General features: G+C 41.4%; 1 protein-coding gene across 9 annotated transcripts in view; it reads left to right on the top strand.

Annotated features, from left to right (window-relative positions):
* The window catches only part of POU2F1 (POU class 2 homeobox 1), a 187,189-nt gene that overhangs the window by 14,673 nt on the left and 152,885 nt on the right, over positions 1-19,631 (top strand). Inside the window, exon 2 of one of the 9 annotated variants that reach the window (XM_032317598.1) lies at positions 10,441-10,474. The exons of the other annotated variants lie outside the window; for them this stretch is intronic. The gene's annotated coding sequence lies outside the window, so the exon portion shown is untranslated. The remainder of the gene's footprint in view (positions 1-10,440; positions 10,475-19,631) is intronic. 9 annotated transcript variants of the gene reach the window in all.

Genomic DNA, 19,631 nt, shown 5'->3' with positions numbered 1-19,631 from the left:
TATGCTATTTGTGTCTGAAGCATTTTCTTTCCACTGCCTTGCTGAGAGCCACTCCCCCCACTCTCCTGGTGCTTTCTCACGCAGTCAGCCAAGAATGCTCTTCAGGGAGACTGATACGTACACACTCGTACACCATGCCAGTCAGCTAGAAAGGAATTGGTGAAAGTCCTTTGATGTTATGAGAGACAGTGTAAACATCACTACAGCCTGTGAGGACGAATTAATAATTTAATGAGTATTGCTGTAAGAAGTCACGTTGTGAGTTCAGGGACTTAGACGGTGGTGTCAGGCGCCGTGGCGGGCTCATGATGCTGGACTCTTGTCTTTTCAGTGATGTGATGCTACAGGGACCGGTAGGATACTGGGTCACTAATTGAGCCCCTTTCTGGAATGTGCTCGTGAGTATGTGCCCATACCCCCGGTGCACAGAGCGTCATCCTGGGTGTGCCTGACCCCTCACGTATGTGCGCATAATTTTGAAAAGGAATCCTAGTGTACATCTGTGATGTAATCCACGCCTTCCTCTTTTCTTAAATTTTTGCAAACCTCCCTCCCTATTTAGGATTTGTTCAGGTCAGTGAAATAAACAGGGTTTTTGTTTGTTTGTTTGTTTGTTAGCTAGGTATAACCTTTGGGTTATGAAGGCTAACTTATTTTTTCTTTACTTTTTTTTTTAAGGTGTATTTAGTTGAATAACTTCTAGGGGCATAAATAGCAAATGATAAATTAATTGTTGAATTATGACTCAGTGTGGCCATAGCTGATCAAGGGTGATTCTTTTATTTTATTTATTTATTTGACAGAGAGAGAGAAAACACAAGTAGGCAGAGAGGCAGGCAGAGAGAGAGGGGGACGCAGGCTCCCTGGTGGCTGGATCCCAGGACCCTGAGATCATGACCTGAGCCGAAGGCAGAGGCTTAACTCACTGAGCCACCCAGGTGCCCCTCAAAGGGTGATTCTTAAGTTGAACAGAGAGGCCCAGTGAAGTCAGCAGAGGGGCAATTTCTACCTTGTCTTATAAAACTGGAAAATACTGACATGGCTGCAGGTTTCAGTTCTTCAAAACTAACAGAACCTGCCCTTCTTTTCCCTAAAGAGTTTATTTATTTGAGAGAGACCAGGGCAGGGGGTGGGGATAGGTTGTTAGTGGAAGAGAGAGAAGACGACCCGCTGAATAGGGAGCCCTGACACGTGGGGCTCCATCCCACGATCTCAGATCACGGCCGGAGCCTAAACCAAGAGTTGAATGGTCAACCGACTGAGCCACAGAGGTGCCCCGGCCTTTTTTTAATCTAACAATTGTTAATAAATAGCCTTCCACATCTTACGTCATCTTTTTCAGTGGTTACACAGTATTTTACTGTATAGGTGGACCAGCCAGTTTACTTGATCTCTTTTGATGTTAGGTTTTTTCCCATAGTTATAAGCATCCATCTATAGTGATTTTTTTTTTTTAAAGATTTTAAATATTCTCTATACCCAACATGGTGCTCAAGCTCACAACCTCAAGTTTGAGGTGCATGTTCCACCCACTGAGCCAGCCAGGCATCCCTATAATTTTTTTTAAAAATATAAATTCTTAGGAATAGAATTACAGGATTAAAAAAATTACAGCTTTAAAGATTTTGGATATGTTGCCCTTGTGTATTTTTACCTACAGTATGGATTTTATCTGCAGTATTTAATAGTATCAGTTTCCCCCACAAGCTCTTTTAAATTTTTGCTATGTTGATAGATGAAAAATATCTATCAACATATTTTCATTTTCATACTTTCACTGTATGTTGGGCATCTTCTAAAAATTTTTTTCTGTATATTTTTCAGATGTAAAACAATGAGGTTTTGTTGTTGTTGTTGTTGTTGTTGTTTTTGCTGTATTGCACTGATTCTAGCCTTTCAGAATATTTGTGATTTTCCTGAAAATTTATAATTTAAATACTCTTTTCATGAATACCTTCCCCTTATTCCTTCTAATAATTCTTACCTGTCTATTGAGAAGTAGTTTAGGGATGAGAGAAGCAATTGGGTCACGGGCCGGGAACTCTTCAGCTTCCTTATCGCCTTCCCCGTTTCCCCAGACTTTCAGAGTCCAAGTCAGAGTCCTTTTTCTCTGTTTCTGTACATCCTATTCAGCCATCTAAGGTAGCACTTTTAATTATTGGTGAACTTGTTTCATTTTTTCGGAATAGCCTGAGCTCTGTGAGGTTAAGGACTGCATTTTATCCATGACGTTTAACACATGCTTCCTATGTTTTTGGCGCTTAACAAGGATGTGTTTATTACTTGTTTCCTGCTTCTACAGAATTAATTTTACATCTGTTACACCAAATAGCATCTTAAACACTGACCTGTATCAGCTCCCTAATGAGATGAAGCAAAGACAAAAAGCATCACCCGAGAAGCCGCACCAACGCTTAACAGTCTTCGCGCTTTATTGCAGTTTGACCTCCGTAATTTGGCCGCGGAGGCGGCTGGTTTTAGCGCGGAGCAAGCGGGCAGAGCCCACTGCTTCCTTAGCTGAGCACTGCGCAGACGGGACGGGTGTGGCGGGGGAGCTGAAGAGCGCGGGCTGTCCCCGGGCTGCGCGTGTCCGGGAACGCGCGCGTGTCCGGGAACCCGCGCGTGTCCGGGGACGCGCACGTGCCAGCCCTCGCGTCCTCCGATGGTGGGGACTGGTCTGCTGGTGCGCGGGGGTGGCAGCGTTTCTTCCCACAGCTTAATGGAGTGGACCAGAGGGGACAGCCCCTGAGAGCTTGTGTGTGGAGTCCTCACCCACCCAGGAAGAGCTGGGGGCCCTCCGAGCCGCGTAGCGAGGTCCAGCTCGCTCCTGGGCACCCCCGAAGGCTTGGGGCCGATTCGGCTGGTTCATGGGGTGCTGGCCGGGCCTGCGGGGGGGCGGTCCTTAGGGACTGGGCTTCTGCGGCCGCGGTGCCCGCCAGCCCTCGGCGGGGCCAGAGTGCTGGAGCGGGCGCCCCCCGCGCCTCCAGCGCCCAGGCCGCGCGGCCTCCGCTGCTGCCTGCCCCGCAGCTCCTGCGCGCTTGGGAGCCCGTCTTGGCCTCGGTTTCAGCGGACGACCTCGGCCCGCTGGGGGCGCGGTCAGCAAGTGCTGATGGACGGGAATTTGGTTTTCCGGTTTTCTTCGGTTAGCGCACGTCTAGTGCAAGACGGGAATGAATTTGTATTCCTGAGAGAGCCCGGGCTTATCACCAAATGAAAAAAAGTCATGGCCCATGTAATCTAAAATTAGTAATTATGAATTATTTATTCTATTTCCTAAAGCATTGGTGTTCGTTTTATAGATCAGATATTTAAAATTATGAAACTTTGAGTAAAATCGACTTTCCAGGGAGATCCAGCACGTGTATCTGCTCTCTCCGCCGTCCTTGGCACAGATTTCCCACCGTGGGAAGCACGAGGGAAGGGAGCAGAGCTCTGTCTCCGGACCGGCCAGATCCGCGCTGGAGTCTGTTTCCTGGCTGTGGGCCAGTGGGCTAGTTACTTCGCCTCTTTGTAGTAATCTGCAGAATAATTTATTTCGTGGCGTGCCTGGGTGGTTCAGATGATTAAGTATGTGCCTTCGGCCCGGTCCTGGGATGGAACCCCGGATCGGGCTCCCTGCTCGGTGGGAAATTTGCTTCTCCCTCTCCAGCTCCCCCTGCTTGTGCTCTGTCTCTCTCTCTCTCTCTCAAAAATGAATGAATAAAATCTTAAAAGAATAATTTATTTCATTTAGCAACTTTATTCGTAGCATATATTTTCTGAATGTTTACTGTTTGCAAGGCAGTCTTCTGAGTTTGTGATAATGGCCGTGGTGCTTGCTTTTATGGGGTATCCCATGTGCCAAGGTTCTCTTGTCTGTGACTGTTACACATTTGCCCTCTTTCCCTGGGTCTGTAGCTCACTTCCCTTGCACTTAGCAGGGCTTTGGTGACAGCCAGATCTTACTTGTATGCAGACTAACACATTGTTTAAAAGAAATGGTGCATTTTTGAAAGAGTAAAAAATGATCAGCAGAAACATCTACCTGTTTTAAGTGATCTCTCCTTGACCCTTGTATGGTAGTCTGTAAATGCTAGCTGTATTTATCATCTTGGCAGTCAGATGCTGCATTTTTCTAGCCATCTATTAGCTGTTCCGTCAGAGAGGGGACAGTTGCAGTCTGGGTAGGGACTGGTCAGTGGCACTGTGATCTTAGCACAGTCATACCTTACCCTTGTACAGAATGTTCCTTTTAGCACAGAGAAAGTAGAGTGAGCGTAAATTTTTACTCTGTGTGCTCTTAGTTTAATTTTTTTGATCAGATATTTGGGAGGGGAAAGTAAGGGAGGAATGGAAAGATAATGCTGTTTGGACAGTATAAGAGTTTATTTAGACATAACGTACTTGATGGAACTCAACCTAAAATCGTTCCAGTGCTGGATTGAACTGAGGTCTAACTTGTGAGCAAACACCGGGTTCTCTGAGACATGGGTGGAAAGAAATATAAAGAAGCTGACCATTGGGAATAGAACTTAACTTCTGAGTGGAGATGGCTCAGTGGTGTTCTGTGTGAACCGAAATTGACATACAGCAGTGACAACATTGTAAAGTCTCTTGGTGCCTAGGAATGATGACAGCGGCCTTGAAGGAGAGAGGCCACCCAGCAAGAACATGATCATGCTTGTTGTGGTGTTTACACATCTATGGAGATGACGCTGGGTTGTTTAGAAAGCCAAGAGGTCAGTAGTCTCAGATTTTTGCAATGTGTAGGGCTTTTCCTAATACTTGAGGGGCGGGGAAGGGCTCAGATAAGATACAACTCAGGTTAACAGTCTGTTTGTATCCAGGTAGTATCCTTTTGGCCATTTTTCAAATAGTTATGTTTTTTTGTCATTTTTACAGTGTTGAGTGATGCCTGTGGAACAATAAACATTTCTAAGTATCATGCATAACATTAACTATACAGTAAGTTTGGTTAAGTTTCCACAGTCATTTTTTTAATTTGTCTAATTTCATTTGTCTAATTTACATAAATAAGCCAATTATTTGGGTATTTCCTCATCTTTTCTCTGTACCCTTTTTCTTAATTTTCCTTCATTCTTTTTCCATTTAATTGAGAGTTGGCTGTTTTTGATTTTTCAATCCATACATCCTATTCTCCAAATCCTTCCTCTCCTTTGACTTCTCATGTGACACTTTTTTCCTGACCCCTTAAATTTAGAAAGAAAATTGTTCTTATGATGCATTATGCAGACTGTCCATTTGTTTCATTTTGACCTGTCCCCACCAAATTTAAGGTGGTTTTTAAAGATTCAAAAACTAGCAAGAAATACAAAAAAAAGATGTAAAATAAAATCAGAGGCCCAATATAAAAATCAAATATTTGCTTTCAGTGGAGCATAAATACTTCTCTAAACTTCATATTAGGTGGTGCAAATAAATTTATGCCCATAACATTTTAAAAGCAAACACGCTTTTGTTTTAAGGAAAGTGCAATTCTTTGACACTAAGATTAGAAGGAAGTTTCTCCTCAGAGGCTCTACGAACAGGCTGGCATCGTGTGGAATGAGCCCTGGCCGCACTGCAGTGTGCTGTGGGCGCACCAGTGGATTTCATGGCGCCCCTCTCTGTAGGCCAAACGGAGCACCTGGGGGACCTCAATTAGAAGCCCTTCTGGGTGGAGAGGTGAGGACCATTCAAAACCAAGTCTGAGCTAAAAGAGGAAGAGATTTTGGACTATTGAGAAGGATAGTGGACTATTGAGAGGTAGTGCATATCCTTTAGTCAATCTTCTATCAATATGCCTTCTCTGAACTTTTGGTTGAGGAACAGAGTATATATCTATGTTCACGCTAGTGCAGGAGAATTGGCAGTAAGAAGTTTTTTCAGAATAAATATGAAGCTGCACTGTGTTTGAAATTCTGTTTGTTGGTGCTTCCTATCGGAGGTGGAGAGAGAGAAGGTGGTCTTGCTCAGGAAGATTAGGGGGCTACTCAGGCGGCCCCTCAAAGGGTGTTACTACGTTGGCAGGCTCATTGGCAGGCCTGCTTCTAACTCAATTCGATTACCGAAATTGCAGATAACTCAGTTCAAGGGAACTGTTGCTAACCAAATACGGGATCAGACAGAAATAGAAACAATGCTTGTTTGTGCGAACCTGTCATAAGAAATGTACTTGCATGGTAGACGAGAATCCTTGACCGTTCAGCAGTACGCAGTCGTGCTTTAGGAGAAGCCAAATTATAATCAGAAGAGTTGCTTAATGACTCTTCCTTGGTCAAGGCCAAGAAAATGAGTTAATTATGCTAATGGTCAGGACATACCTTTTCTGCTCGGTAAAGTATATTTTGCCCTGAACAGTCCTGGGCACCTCCTGAAAATTTTTGTTTTCTAGGCTTCCCTTTCTATTCTTAATCTAGGAACTGTCCTCTAAAAACACTGTTTGCTACTGACAGAGAAACCTTGGTTAAGTAGGCTACTTAAAAGGTGTTATAAATAAGGGAAAAGTTTGATATTTGATATTTGCATTATGTGTGAATTTCAGCTCCTCATTTTGTTCTTGTTTGCCAACCTGTTAAGGCGTAGTTAGCTCTCAGTTAATAAATATGGCTATCTTGCACAGTTTTCACTGCTTTGCCAGCGTAAAAGAACATATCTTAAAGTGCTGCCTGTAGGCAGCAGTTCATATGGTAATTTTAATGCATATGACAGGTGTACACATGCATATTAAATTGCTCTGGTGGTTTAATGGTTATATTTTGGCATTGTAGTCAAATTTGATACTCCGATCCCGCCTTTCTTCTTATGTTCATTCTGGCAGGTGTTGGGAGTGCTAGAAGCAGAATACATAGCCCCTTGAACAACAATATGCTTTGAAAGTGATCACTTTAATGCAGACATGAAAATTACTTGTCAGCATGAAACCAGGGTTTAGGGGCCTGGAATGATTGAAATTCATTAGGTGGAGGGCCCGGTGGTATTTAGGACAGTTGGCTGTTTGAAAAAAGAGATTGTGTGTCAGGATCATTCCTTATTCCATACACAAAAATGAGCTCTGGAGTGATTAAAGATTTAAATGTTTAAAGAAAAACTCAAAAAAGTACTAGGACGAAAGTAGGAATAATTTTACTTTAGTTTTAGAAATGGAAAGCCTTTCTGACATGACATACAACTCATAATAAGATTTGATAGGTTTAATTGTGTAAAAATATGTGAGGTTCTACCTGCCAAAAGAATCTACAGATATAAATAAACTATGTAATATGTGGAGAAAATACTAGCAGCCTATATGATAGAGTTAATTTTTTCTTAATATGTTAAATACTTTTAGACATCCAAAACAAATGACAAGTATCTCAGTAGAAGAATGGTCAAAAGTATGAATAGGCAATCGCTTAGGGCTGTGAACAAATATTTGAGCCCTGATGAAGATTCTCCGCCACAAAGACAGAACCTCCTTCAAGTTAGGAAGATAAAAACTGAAATGAAAGGTGCTTTCGGTGGGGTAATGGGGAAGTTAACATGTTAGCTGGGAGAAGAGAGTCGTAATCAATTTGGCAATTACGTAGAGGTGATTTATGAGTGTCTTTTATATACTTGGTAACTTCATTACTTTAAAGGAGGAAAAAATATTTAAAATCAGGAAGTAGCTCAGTCGTGAGGGGATTCCTGCTACTCCTGCCCTGCTGTGTGGGACGGCAGGCGGGTGCTTTGTTAGGCCCGCCCCGGCTTGTGCGTGATCATTAGTTTGTTCCAAGACAAGCGTCTCACAGGTGATTGAAGGTCATCTGTTGTGTTAACTCACTTTTCCTTGTGCTCCCGCACAAACATGAATAAACGCGTCCAGCGTCCTGATGAAGGTACCGTTTTGTGGTGGTTTGAAGCCCCACCCGAATTTTTCAGCATTATGGGAATTTCCATTCTGATTCAGAACTGAACTCTGGAACTTGTGAGTTCAGGGACTCCTTGTTTTGTAATGAAGTTGTCACCCAGGAGATAGGAGTTAGCTAGCAGTCTCCTTCTGTCCTGTTTCTCATGGCCCGCAGAAAGCAGTGACCTCCACCCGGCCGTTTCCTCTCTGAGACCTCCTTGTCTTCTCCAGGCACGACTGCAGATGGTCTACAGAATCTTTTCTCTGGTGCCGGGTGAAATAACTCCCCTGTCTATCTGTCTGTCTGTCTGTCTAGATATTTATTTATGAAGATTTTATTTATTTGACAGAGACACAGCGAGAGAGAGAACACAGCAGAGGGAATGGGAGAGGGAGAAGCAGGCTTCCCACAGAGCAGGAGCCCAATACCGGGCTCAATTCCAGGACCCTGGGATCCTGACCTGAGCTGAAGGCAGACGCTTAACGACTGAGCCACCCAGGCGCCCTGAAATAACTCCTTTAAAAAGGAGTAAGAAATCTCCTGTTTCTAAGTACAGCTGGCTTGTAGACATAGTGGTATCAGCAAAGTTAATTGAGCGGATGCAGTGATGCTGTTACAAGGATTTTAAAGCAAGATTTGCTATAGGTAAATTAACAGCAAGTTTTTTTGCTTGAGCTGAAAAATTAATTAACAATCTCAACTGGTGGTATTAGCTTCACAGAATTGTTCTGTGTTATATAAAATAATTTATCACGGTTGTTTTTAGCTCATGTGCCCGCCACTGTTTTCTGTTTATTGCCTCATTTAATCCTACTTCAGCACTACCACGTGTATACTGTTTTCTGTGCTTTAGAGATGTGGAAACTGAAGCACAGGGAAGTTACGTAATTTTCCAGTGTTAACTGGGAATTGATGAACTTAAGTTTAAAATAATTTGAGAGTATTGCTTCCAGTTTTCAGCTAACTTTGCTTGACTTCCTTATTTGATTGTTTAAGGAAGATATTAACAGCAGAAAATCTGTTACTGTCGATTGCTTTTCAAGATTTGGAAATCTATTGAGTGGTAAAATATTTTTAGGGACAGTCGTGCATTGAAGGGCTGCTTACTCTTTTGCACTTGTGGACACTTGTACTGTGGACATTAATTGTGGCTGGAAAGTAAGAACCAGCTTTAACACTTTTAGTTTGGGGCATTGAGGTATCAGTTCGGAGCTGTTCAGCCTATCTGGTGACCGTCGGAGTAAGTGCCATGAATGCAGCTTTCAGCACTACACAGGGTGATAGAAACAACAGGACAGGGGCGCCTGGGTGGCTCAGTGGATTAAGCCGCTGCCTTCGGCTCAGGTCATAATCTCAGGGTCCTGGGATCGAGCCCCGCATCGGGCTCTCTGCTCAGCGGAGAGCCTGCTTCCTCCTCTCTCTGCCTGCCTCTCTGCCTACTTGTGATCTCTCTCTGTCAAATAAATAAAATCTTAAGGAAAAAAAAAAAAAAAAGGAACAACAGGACATGGATGTCTTTGAAAAGTATGTGTGTTCCAGCTTTCTGGTCTGGACCTCTTGGAAGAGCTGTTTGCCCTTGATGATTCTGAAAGACGGTTAACGTTAGTATTTGAAAAACAGAATGAAAAGCTCCTGGTGTGAGAACCCAAATCACAGAACTTTCTTACACTGGAGTTATGTTGAAACAGTAAATGCTTAAGTCTATCCCACAGGATGGTCTGGGCTCTAGAATTGACTTGATTTTGTCCTGAGGTAGATGAGAAAAGCAAATGGATGCTTTTTCCCTGTAGCTTAACTTTTACTTATGTACCTTTTATGTAAACTTAATCCAGATCAGGAGCCACAATTTAACTGATTTATGTGGACCCAACTTTGCATATTTGGAATTGTTACTTGTTTTCATTAGCAGAGTAACCAAAAAAATGAAATATCTTCATGAGTTTGTACTAATTGTTTTGCTGTGAAATGAAACTCAGATGTAGTAATATATTTATGATTCTTGCTTTGGATAGGATAAATATATCTCTACATGAATAAACAATTCAGAAAATGGTATATCAGTCCTGCTTATTAATATGCAAACATAATGAGTATATTCTCTCTCTCTCTCTCTTTCTCTCATTCTTTAGTCTCCCAGAATGAGTGCTTTTTTTCTTTGAGTTGAATCTTGAAGAATTCTCTGAGTTGATCCTTTATTCTTGACTGCCTCTATGTAACTTACAATCCCTGCTTCTGCTTTTGTCTCTACTTTGTATCTTAACGTGAAGCATTATTTTGTGGTAATTAAGAATACTGGCCCAAGAATCTGACAAATTGATGTTTGAATACCTCACCAGTAACTTTCTTTCTTTAGCAGATATTTCATGCTTATTATGTGTCAGACATTATTTTAGGCACCTAAAAGAAAGAAAGAAAAACTAGGCTCTGAGAATTTACCTGTAAAAATCCTTCCTTACATACCTATGTTTAGGATTAAATGTAATAATGTACATAAGTTGCTGAGCACATTGCCTAGTAATTGGAATCCAAAAATTTTTCCTACCCCAGAACCTATTAATTTATATAAGCTCTTTCTTCTTACTATTTTCAGATCTTATGATGACTTGGAACCTCCTGATAAAAACGCAAGTGTAAACAAGTGCTATAATTTTTAATGTGTCATACAAAGTTATAAACATACAAAGCAAATGATTATCCATATAAAAAAAAAACTCCTTTGATTATAAAATGTTGTAAACTGTGGAAGACAAAATTTTTCAATAGCAAATAAAACAAAGCCAACAACATGTTTAGTGTTACATAATTTTTATTCTTTTCAAAGTGGGTTTTATTTTCCATTTTATTTTTTTTTAAAGATTTATTCCGGGGTGCCTGGGTGGTTCAGTCAGTTGGTCTGCCGTCAGCTCAGCTCAGGCCATGATCCCAGGGCCCTTCCTGGGACTGAGCCCCGAGTGGGCCCCCGCTGGCTCTCCCTCTCCCTCTGCCCCCAGCCTCCTGTTTGTGCACACTCTCTCTCTCAAATAAATAAATAAGATCTTAAAAAAAAAAAAAGATTTATTCCAGAGAGCGACAGCAAGTGTGCATGTATGAGTGGGAGGAGGGGCAGAGGGAGAGTAACAGATTCCCTTCTAGGCCCAGAAGGGAATCTGCTTCTCTCTCAAACGAATAGATAAAGTCTTAAGGAGAAAAAAAAAAAAAAAAGACTAGAGAGTGTACTGTGGACCTTTGAAAACCCGGTGGGCTAGGTGCCTAGCCCTCCCCCTCCCCCCAATAATTTTGCCTCCCCCCAAACTTAACTACTAGTAGCCTACCTGTTGACTGGAAGCCTCATTGAAAATATAAACAGTTGATTGATGTGTATTTTATATGTTATGTGTATTATATGCTGTATTTTCAGAATAAAATAAGCTAGAGAAAAGAAAATTATAGGGAAGAGAAAACACATTTACAGTACCATACGGATATTTATTGAGAAAAACTGTGCATATGGGTGGGCCGGGCCAGGACAGGAGTGAGGGACCTCGGCTGGGGAATAGCAATGTTCTGCAGCCACTGGTGGCCTCGGCTCAGCAGGGGCAGCTGCAGGGCAGCCTGACAGACAAGGGCTCCCAGACAGCCCGATCTGCCTGGAGGGAGACCACTAGCCCATGGCCATTGGCAGCTTCGGCTGCACATTAACGTGCTGGCTTCTGGGAGACCTCCAGACTGGGTACCACACCGCGCAGGGATTGATGCCTTGCTGGAAGGGGCGCCAGGTCCACAGCTACCCTGTTCCACAGCAGGGAGGACTGGGGTGGGGAGTGGGGCTCTCCTACTCAATGCAAACCCTTCCCCTGGGCTCATTCCTCTGTGTCAGCCCAGCATCTTGCCCACCAGCCACTTAGCACATGGGGGCTCCCAGGAGATGCTGATGGCCTCCCCAGTACTTAAAGGGCAGCAGGTGTGATCCCTCTACCAGGTGCCTAAGAGTCAGCCCTGTGGAGACGAGTGGGCACTTGTAAACAAATGCCATGTGTTTTTGCTGTCAACTCTTCAAAACAAACAAAAATCCGCGTGTAAGTGGATCCACTCAGTTCAAAGCCATGTTGTTCAAGGGTCAAGAAAGGAGTGTTGGACAGAAGTCATAGCCGTTGTAGCTTAATTACAGAAGTGCTATCCCATTTTTTTTTTTTTTTAAGATTTTATTTATTTATTTGACAGACCGAGATCACAAGTAGGCATAGAGGCAGGCAGAGAGAGAAAGAGGAGGAAGCAGGCTTCCGGCCAAGCAGAGAGCCCGATGCGGGGCTTGATCCCAGGACTCTGGGATCATGACCTGAGCCGAAGGCAGAGGCTTTAACCCACTGAGCCACCCAGGCGCCCCATCCCATCTCTTTTGCACTGTTGTGTTAGAAGCAGATCACTTGGTGCAGTCACACGCCAAGGGGTGGGGGATACACAGAGGCTCCAGCAGCAGGATTTGGGCTCATTTGGGGCCAGCTTAGAAATCTGTCTACCATGGAAGCGTCAATAATTTTTAAGGGTGTAAAGGGGCCCTAAAATTAAAAAAAGTTAGAGTACTGCTAATCTAGACATACTAAATTGATAGACTATGTCTGGGAAATAATCCCTTCCATAAAAAGGTATTTTTTGGGAGTCCGATCTTGGGCCTGCTGAGTGAAAATGAAATGAGGAAAGCCTCTGATTTTTATGTATGTCATTTTCTGAAGAGAGGGATGAATAAGTATTACATATTTTACATAGCGGTTTTCTAGCAACATCTTTTAGGAAAGGACACAGCGTAACAGGAAGAATAGCAGATGTTGTAAAAGCCGGAACATCTCTGAAATTTGTCATACCGGCTTTGAGAACACAAAGCGCAATTTTGTCCCAGTCACTGAAACTTCATGTCATTGGTAGGAGGAGAGAATGCAGTTAATTAGGGTACCTGACCGACAGGAGAAATAGCATCTAACCAACATTTGTGTTATCCTGTGGGACCTGAGAAGCCAGAGTGCTTGCGTTCTCAGCCAGATTTTGAAGAGGTTCCACTCCCCAGTTGCCACTGTGACTTCAGTGGTCTTAATCTCTAGGGACAAAAATTTTGTTATCTGGTAAATGGGGCCATTTGTCTTCGGACTTAAAAATGTCTTAAGATGCTCTGCATTGGGGTAGAGAGAGAATGAATTACCAAAGCTGTGATGAATCTTGCCATTTAAAAAGGAATGGATGTGAATGATCTTGTTCAATCTAAGTGCCACAATAAAATCTTACCACAATTTTTAGAAATTATTTGGGTCCTATAATGGATTTTAGCCATACTGGAATTTGTCTGGAACATTTTAGCAACCATTTAAAAATTATTACCCCAAATTCCTTCTCTTTGAGAATTGAGTTCAAGAGTTGCATGCTCTTCTGACTGAGGGGGCCAGCTAGGAACCCCTGGAAAGATCTTTAAAATGTTTATGACTCTTGGTCTGGAGATGGTAAGTTTGAGCCCCACAATGGGTGTCGTGATTACTTAAAAATAAAATCTTTAAAAAATGTTTTTCATTTCAGAATATGAAATATAGTTAGATTTTTGGTTTGGGAAAGCCCTCTAATGACACTGCTACCTCACATCATTTTTTTGTTTTTTAAAGTATCGGGGCACCTGCGTGGCTCAGTGGGTTAAGCCTCTGCCTCCAGCTCAGGTCATGATCTCCAGGTCCTGGGATCGAGCCCCGCATCCGGCTCTCTGCTCAGCAGGGAGCCTGCTGCTTCTCTCCCTCTGCCTGCTGCTCTGTGTACTTGTGCTCGCTCTATCAAATAAACAAATAAAATCTTTAAAAAAAATGATGTGTTTATAACCTTAGTTGCCATTAGAAAATAAGTAAATTGGGTTGTGTGGGTGGCTCAGTCGGTTAAGTTTTTGACTCCTGATCTCAGCTCCAGGCTTGATCCCAGGGTGGTGGGTTCAAGCCCTGCACAGGGCTCCAAGCTGGGCATGGAGTCTACTTAAAAACAGCAACAAACCATAAGTATGTTGTTAACTGTGAACAAACGGTGCTTTAAATTTAATTCTAAATGTAACTTTGTAAGTAAATCAGGTTATATATGCATCATTCAATTATTGTATCTCCAATTTTTAGAAAGAATTTGAATTTATAAAGGACCCTTATGAAGCAGTGCGTAAGTTTTAATAAATAAATTACATAAATTAATTTTCTCCTCCCAGCTTTTCCCTCTTGCAGATCTCTTCCTCTTTCCCTCTTTTTGTTTATTGTTACAAAATTTTCTGAAAATAGTACGTCCCCCATTGAATTTGTTTTGAGCTATATAGTACTTCTGAGGCTTGTATTTTCTTAGTAGTTGGAACATGGGATTTTTCTAAGTTCTCTTTTTTTCCTGCCCCTAGTATGATGATCTAGGATATATACTCTACCATACAGTTAACTTCTCAGTAGGAATTCTGTTGTTGGTCAGTAATGTAAGTATAATAAATCTTTCTGACTTACTGGGAAAAAAAAGGAGCTTGGCTTCGATACTTTTTTTTACATATATATGTTGAAAAGGTGTGCTTAAAAAGTTAGCTTAAACAAAAAGTGCAGGTACAATGATTACAGCACACAATCAAACCGTTCATGTTTTGAATTGTTTGAATTTTGCTGCCTCTAGGGGTTTTTCAAGCTTTATGTAGAGAGAGACACAATGGACTCTAGTCAGTTTCTGATCACCAGTGAGGGTGAAGTATCAATTTCTGGTAATAGAATGAACTAATATTTATGAAAAGTTGTGTGGTTGGGAGTTGTATGTTTTACTTTACAATGTATATAACAGTTTTACTTCTTTTAAACCATTATCAGATTTATTTTGGAAAGACTTAGTTGTTTGAGTAATACGTGTTTAAGCTGTTTGAGTAATGTGCTTGTATATTCTGAATTTAGAAGCATTGCAGAGATTTGTGTGTGGTGATTCTTTGCAGCACAGTGCTCTTCAAGGACTTGGGGTGGTTATATGTTTTAACTTAAGAGTTTGACTGTAGCACATTTTATAAATGATAGACATTAAGTTAGTAGATGAACTTGTTTGCTGCCTTGCATAAAACAATCCTCTAGACTAGAATAGCTGATTTATTCATTTATTTTGACATTCATTGTTACCCATCTAGTACAGTGTTCTACTGATTTACATACATCACTTATTCTTAAACCCCCTGAACTTAAATTAGAAAAGATGGCTTCCATCCTGGAAGAACTCACAGTTCAGTTTGGGGGAGGGGGAAGACAGATGTATCAGTGAAAATTATAATACCTTGTGATAAATATTGTGAGAATATAAACCCAAGCTTGCAAGTGGAAGAGACTCACTTAGCGCAGGTGTCTTACAGGGAGGAGGGAGAGGAAGAGCCAGGGGAGATGTGGATCCAGAAGCTAATAGAAATTAGGTTGGGAATATAGGGGTCAGGGAAGTCTGCTGTATTGTGGACTGAAAATGAGAACATCTAACTAACATTTTAAGTTTTTAGCCAGAAGAATAGCTAACATTCCATATAGTGCTTATTATGTGCTGGTCACCATTCCAGGTATGTTCTGTGTATTAACGCCTTTCATTTTCACACCATCTTATAATACATAGGTATTATAATTATATCCCCATTTTACGGATGAGGAAACTGAGGCACAGAAAGATGTGATAACTTGTCTAGGAAATAACATAGGTAGGAAGCTGTAGAGCTGGAAGTCAAAGTCAGGCTGTCTGATTTCAGAGTTTGGGCTTTTACTATGCAAGACGTTAAACCATGGGTTGCACTGGAAATAAACCCTTTTTAATTAACTTGTATTACTGAATCAAGTATATTATTTTCATAAAATGTGAAGCAATGGATCCTGTCCATTTCTTTCCACTTTGGGAGGAATCCTGGACATCTTTATCTTCTTCTTGCCTCCAGACTTGCTCCAGTTACCAACCCTTTTAAACCTCAGCGGGATCCCACTTTGTTTTGGCTCCCTTGCATAACCAGCCTTTTCCATCTCTTTCCTTTTCTCCAAGCTTCTTTGAACATAATGTAAACTCATCAACTCCCTTCATCTGCTCTACACCTTTAATTCCTTCCTCCACCCATTGAAATCTGGGTTCTAAAGAGAAGTTCATGGGGACACCTTCAGGATTGTGAGGACCGGCCTGTAGGGCTGTGCCTTCTGTTTTTAATTTTGCTAGCAGTGCTTGGAAGCCCAAAGTGTATGAGTGGAGAAGACAGTCAGATGGAATCTGCCAGGCCTAGGAGCGTTGTTGGGAGGTACAGAATGACGAGGAAGCAGGGGAGTGGAAAGTAGCGATAAGAAAGTCGTTAATGGACCTTATGGTCTCCGTGATTGATACGGAACTGAAGAAAGGAGCCGATTAGTGGTCTCAGGAGACATGGAGGGCAGGAGGTTTGCCTAACTAACTTGTTGAGTTGGGGGCTAGTAGATCTGTAGTGGGACTGAGGGAGTGACAGATCCAAGAGGAGTGGGGTTGCATTGCGAGAGTTTAAGGTGTTAGAGAAAGAAGAGCTCGGTGGTGGGGAGGGGGGTTCAGGATCTGGCTTTGGTGTGAACAGTTATTTCAGTGGAAGATACTCCTAATTATAGTATCATAAGTAAAGGAACTCCTAACTAAAGGAACAGTTATTTAAGTGGAAAATACTCATCCCCTGGGGTGCAAAGAGGCCTTGTGTGTTCAGTGAGCACTGTGATGAGAATGAATGCAGAGTTTGCAAAAATGCTTTCTATTATCTCTGCCCCTTGCTCGCTGTTAGATGAAGATACTCATTTTATTAATGGGGATGTGTTTACTTTTGTAATTGACATATTAATTTTGTTTGCATAGAATAATGCAAAGGCTTTAGTGACAAGGAACATTATTTGTATGATCAGGTTGTTGTATGTGTCTTCTTTTTGGTATATTTCCTAGCATAGCAGTATTTTGACCTTAACTGTCATTCTGGGCGATCTGTTCTGGCATTTTCTTTCCAAAAATCAAAGAAGAGAAAAGGATATGAGATGAAGATGTGGATGGACACTCATCTTTACTAGTTCAGAGTGTTTGAATTATGCTGATAGTTTTGGGGAATGTTCACCTGGGTCGGGTAGAAAGAAGGCAATAATCATGGTTTGGGAGATACCGTTGTTTTCTTTTTGTTGTTCTTGTTTATAGGTTCTTATCAGAATTTAAATTATGGTGTTTAAATTTTAGTAAAAATGGAAAATGATGCTTAATAGTACTTTTGTATTTGATGATGTCACCACAGGAACATCAGGGGAAAAAATGTAATCTTCTGTTTGAGAGAATTAGTTCATTGTCAGCCTCCCCCCAAAAGAATACGACTTTGGGGCTAAACATTGATGTACACAAGCAACAAAGGTAGTAGTACAGTCTGTTGGTTTTCTATGAGCTTTGGGCATAACTGTACCTTTAGTGGACTCTGGAAGCACCCCCCCCCCATTATTTAAGTCAACAGAGTGGATTAGACAGACTCTAAAACATGGTTTCTTATAACCTCATAAACAGAGGAAATCTAAGTGCCTGGAATATATTATGTGCTTCAGTTTTCTGGTGCACTGTGGTGTTATTTTAAAAATATATCTTAATAACACCCTGTCTACTTTTATTGTAAGTTATTTTATTTCTTCAAATTTTGTTACCTTTCCTACTTATGTTTAGATTAGATTAAAAATGGTACACATACACAGACTTTATTTTGCTAGGATTCTGTAAAAATAATTAATGTTATTGTAGTAGCTTCAGAACTGTGTCCCTTAGGAGATCAGTAAAGATGTATAACCAACTCAACAGTTTCAGGTAATAGATTGATGTGTGTATGAAAGAGCGACCTATTTTAAGAAAATCTCATGAGCAGACTACGAGGTTTTTAGCTTTAAAACTAATCTTGGATTCATTTGTCCCTCAGAAAATTAGAGCCAATATTTATCAGTATTTTCCTGAGTATGGAGAGAAAAGAGTTTAGAGAGAGAGTTTTAACTAATATTAGTGGGAAATTTTAATTTTTATTTTTTTTAAAGATTTTATTTATTTATTTGATAGACAGAGATCACAAGTAGGCAGAGAGGCAGGCAGAGAGAGAGAGAGGAGGAAGCAGGCTCCCTGCTGAGCAGAGAGTCCGATGTGGGCCTCGATCCCAGGACCCTGGGATCATGACCTGAGCCGAAGGCAGAGGCTTAACCTACTGAGCCACCCAGGCGCCCCTAATTTTGATTTTCTTTCATGTTTTCTCCATATCAGGTACTAGGAAAATAACATTTTTCCATTAAAAGGTCATACCTCTTAAAAGTTCCCCTGGTTTGACAGCCTGAGCTTGTGTCCTGACCATAGGATGTTTCCTGCTTGACATAATAGGCTTTGCAGAGTGAGTGAAGACACGCTACCATTTTTGTCATCACTGAATATATGGTGTGACAGGCTTCATGATGTATAGTGTAAAATGATTTTCTGTATTTTGTCATTAAGAGACAAGGATGGGAGAATAGATATGACATAAGATAATATTAAACTTTTCCTGTTTATTCTGGATACACTGATTATTTAAGTCAGATGTATTTCTTTTCTAAGGGTTGGCAATTTTCTCCATTTTTTAAATGTGTTTTCTTATCTTTTTATGTCATAACAAGATCCCTCTGGATGCTTCTACAAATAAAGGCCATCCTGTTTGCTATTAGGATTATCTGAACAGATCTCCAGAGAGTCTATATTTAGAACCAGTAGTTCAGGTTTCATGTGTTGTGTCTTTGCAAATGAGGAGAAGCACAGATGTTTGCAGTTTCTTCGTAGAATATACCCGCAAAACAGCAGTCCCCACCAAATCTTCCCTGAAAGACTTGAGGAATTCAAGTGCGCTTTTCCAAAGTGCTATCCAAATTTAATTCCTGTATAGTTTTCCATATTGAAGAAGCCCATGCAGGAATGGCTAATGATGAAATTTTGTAGGGGGACCTGAGATCCCCAGATCTGTTTCCACTGTTAGTTTTTTCTCACCGTGAAGGGGAACTAGCACCATAATAAACTCCATTGTTGATAATTTGAGAGCACTAACCAGATAATTATCTGTATTCTGTGTAATTGTGTAGTTAAGTTGCAGCTTTAAAAAAAAATTTTTTTTTTATAAATGTATAATGTATTATTAGCCCCAGGGGTACAGGTCTGTGCATCGCCAGGTTTACACACTTCACAGCACTCACCATAGCACATACCCTCACCAATGTCCATAACCCCACCACCCGCTCCTGACCCCTCTCCCCCAGCAACCCTCAGTTTGTTTTGTGAGATTAAGAGTCTCTTACGGGGGGTGCCTGGGTGGCTCAGTGGGTTAAACCCTCTACCTTCGGCTCAGGTCATGATCCCAGCGTCCTGGGATCCAGCCCTGCATTAGGCTCCCTGCTCAGCGGGGAGCCTGCTTCCTCCTCTCTCTCTGCCTGTCTCTCTGCCTACTTGTGACCTCTGTCTGTCAAATAAATGAATAAAATATTAAAAAAAAAAAGAGTCTCTTATTGTTTGTCTCCCTCCCGATCCCATCTTATTTCCTTATTCTTTTCCTATCCCCCAACTCCCCATGTTGCATCTCCACTTCCTCATATCAGGGATATCATATGATAGTTGTCTTTCTCTGATTGACTTATTTCGCTAAGCATAATACCTTCTAGTTCCATCTATGTCGTTGCAAATGGCAAGATTTCATTTCTTTAGATGGCTGCATAGTATTCCATTGTATATATATACCACATCTTCTTTATCAATTCATCTGTTGATGGGCATCTAGGTTCTTTC

Source organism: Mustela erminea, chromosome 17 (assembly GCF_009829155.1).
Source record: "Mustela erminea isolate mMusErm1 chromosome 17, mMusErm1.Pri, whole genome shotgun sequence".
Taxonomy (NCBI): Eukaryota; Metazoa; Chordata; class Mammalia; order Carnivora; family Mustelidae; genus Mustela; species Mustela erminea.
The sequence above is the reverse complement of the archived record's forward strand: the minus strand, read 5'-3'. Positions and strand labels throughout refer to the sequence as shown.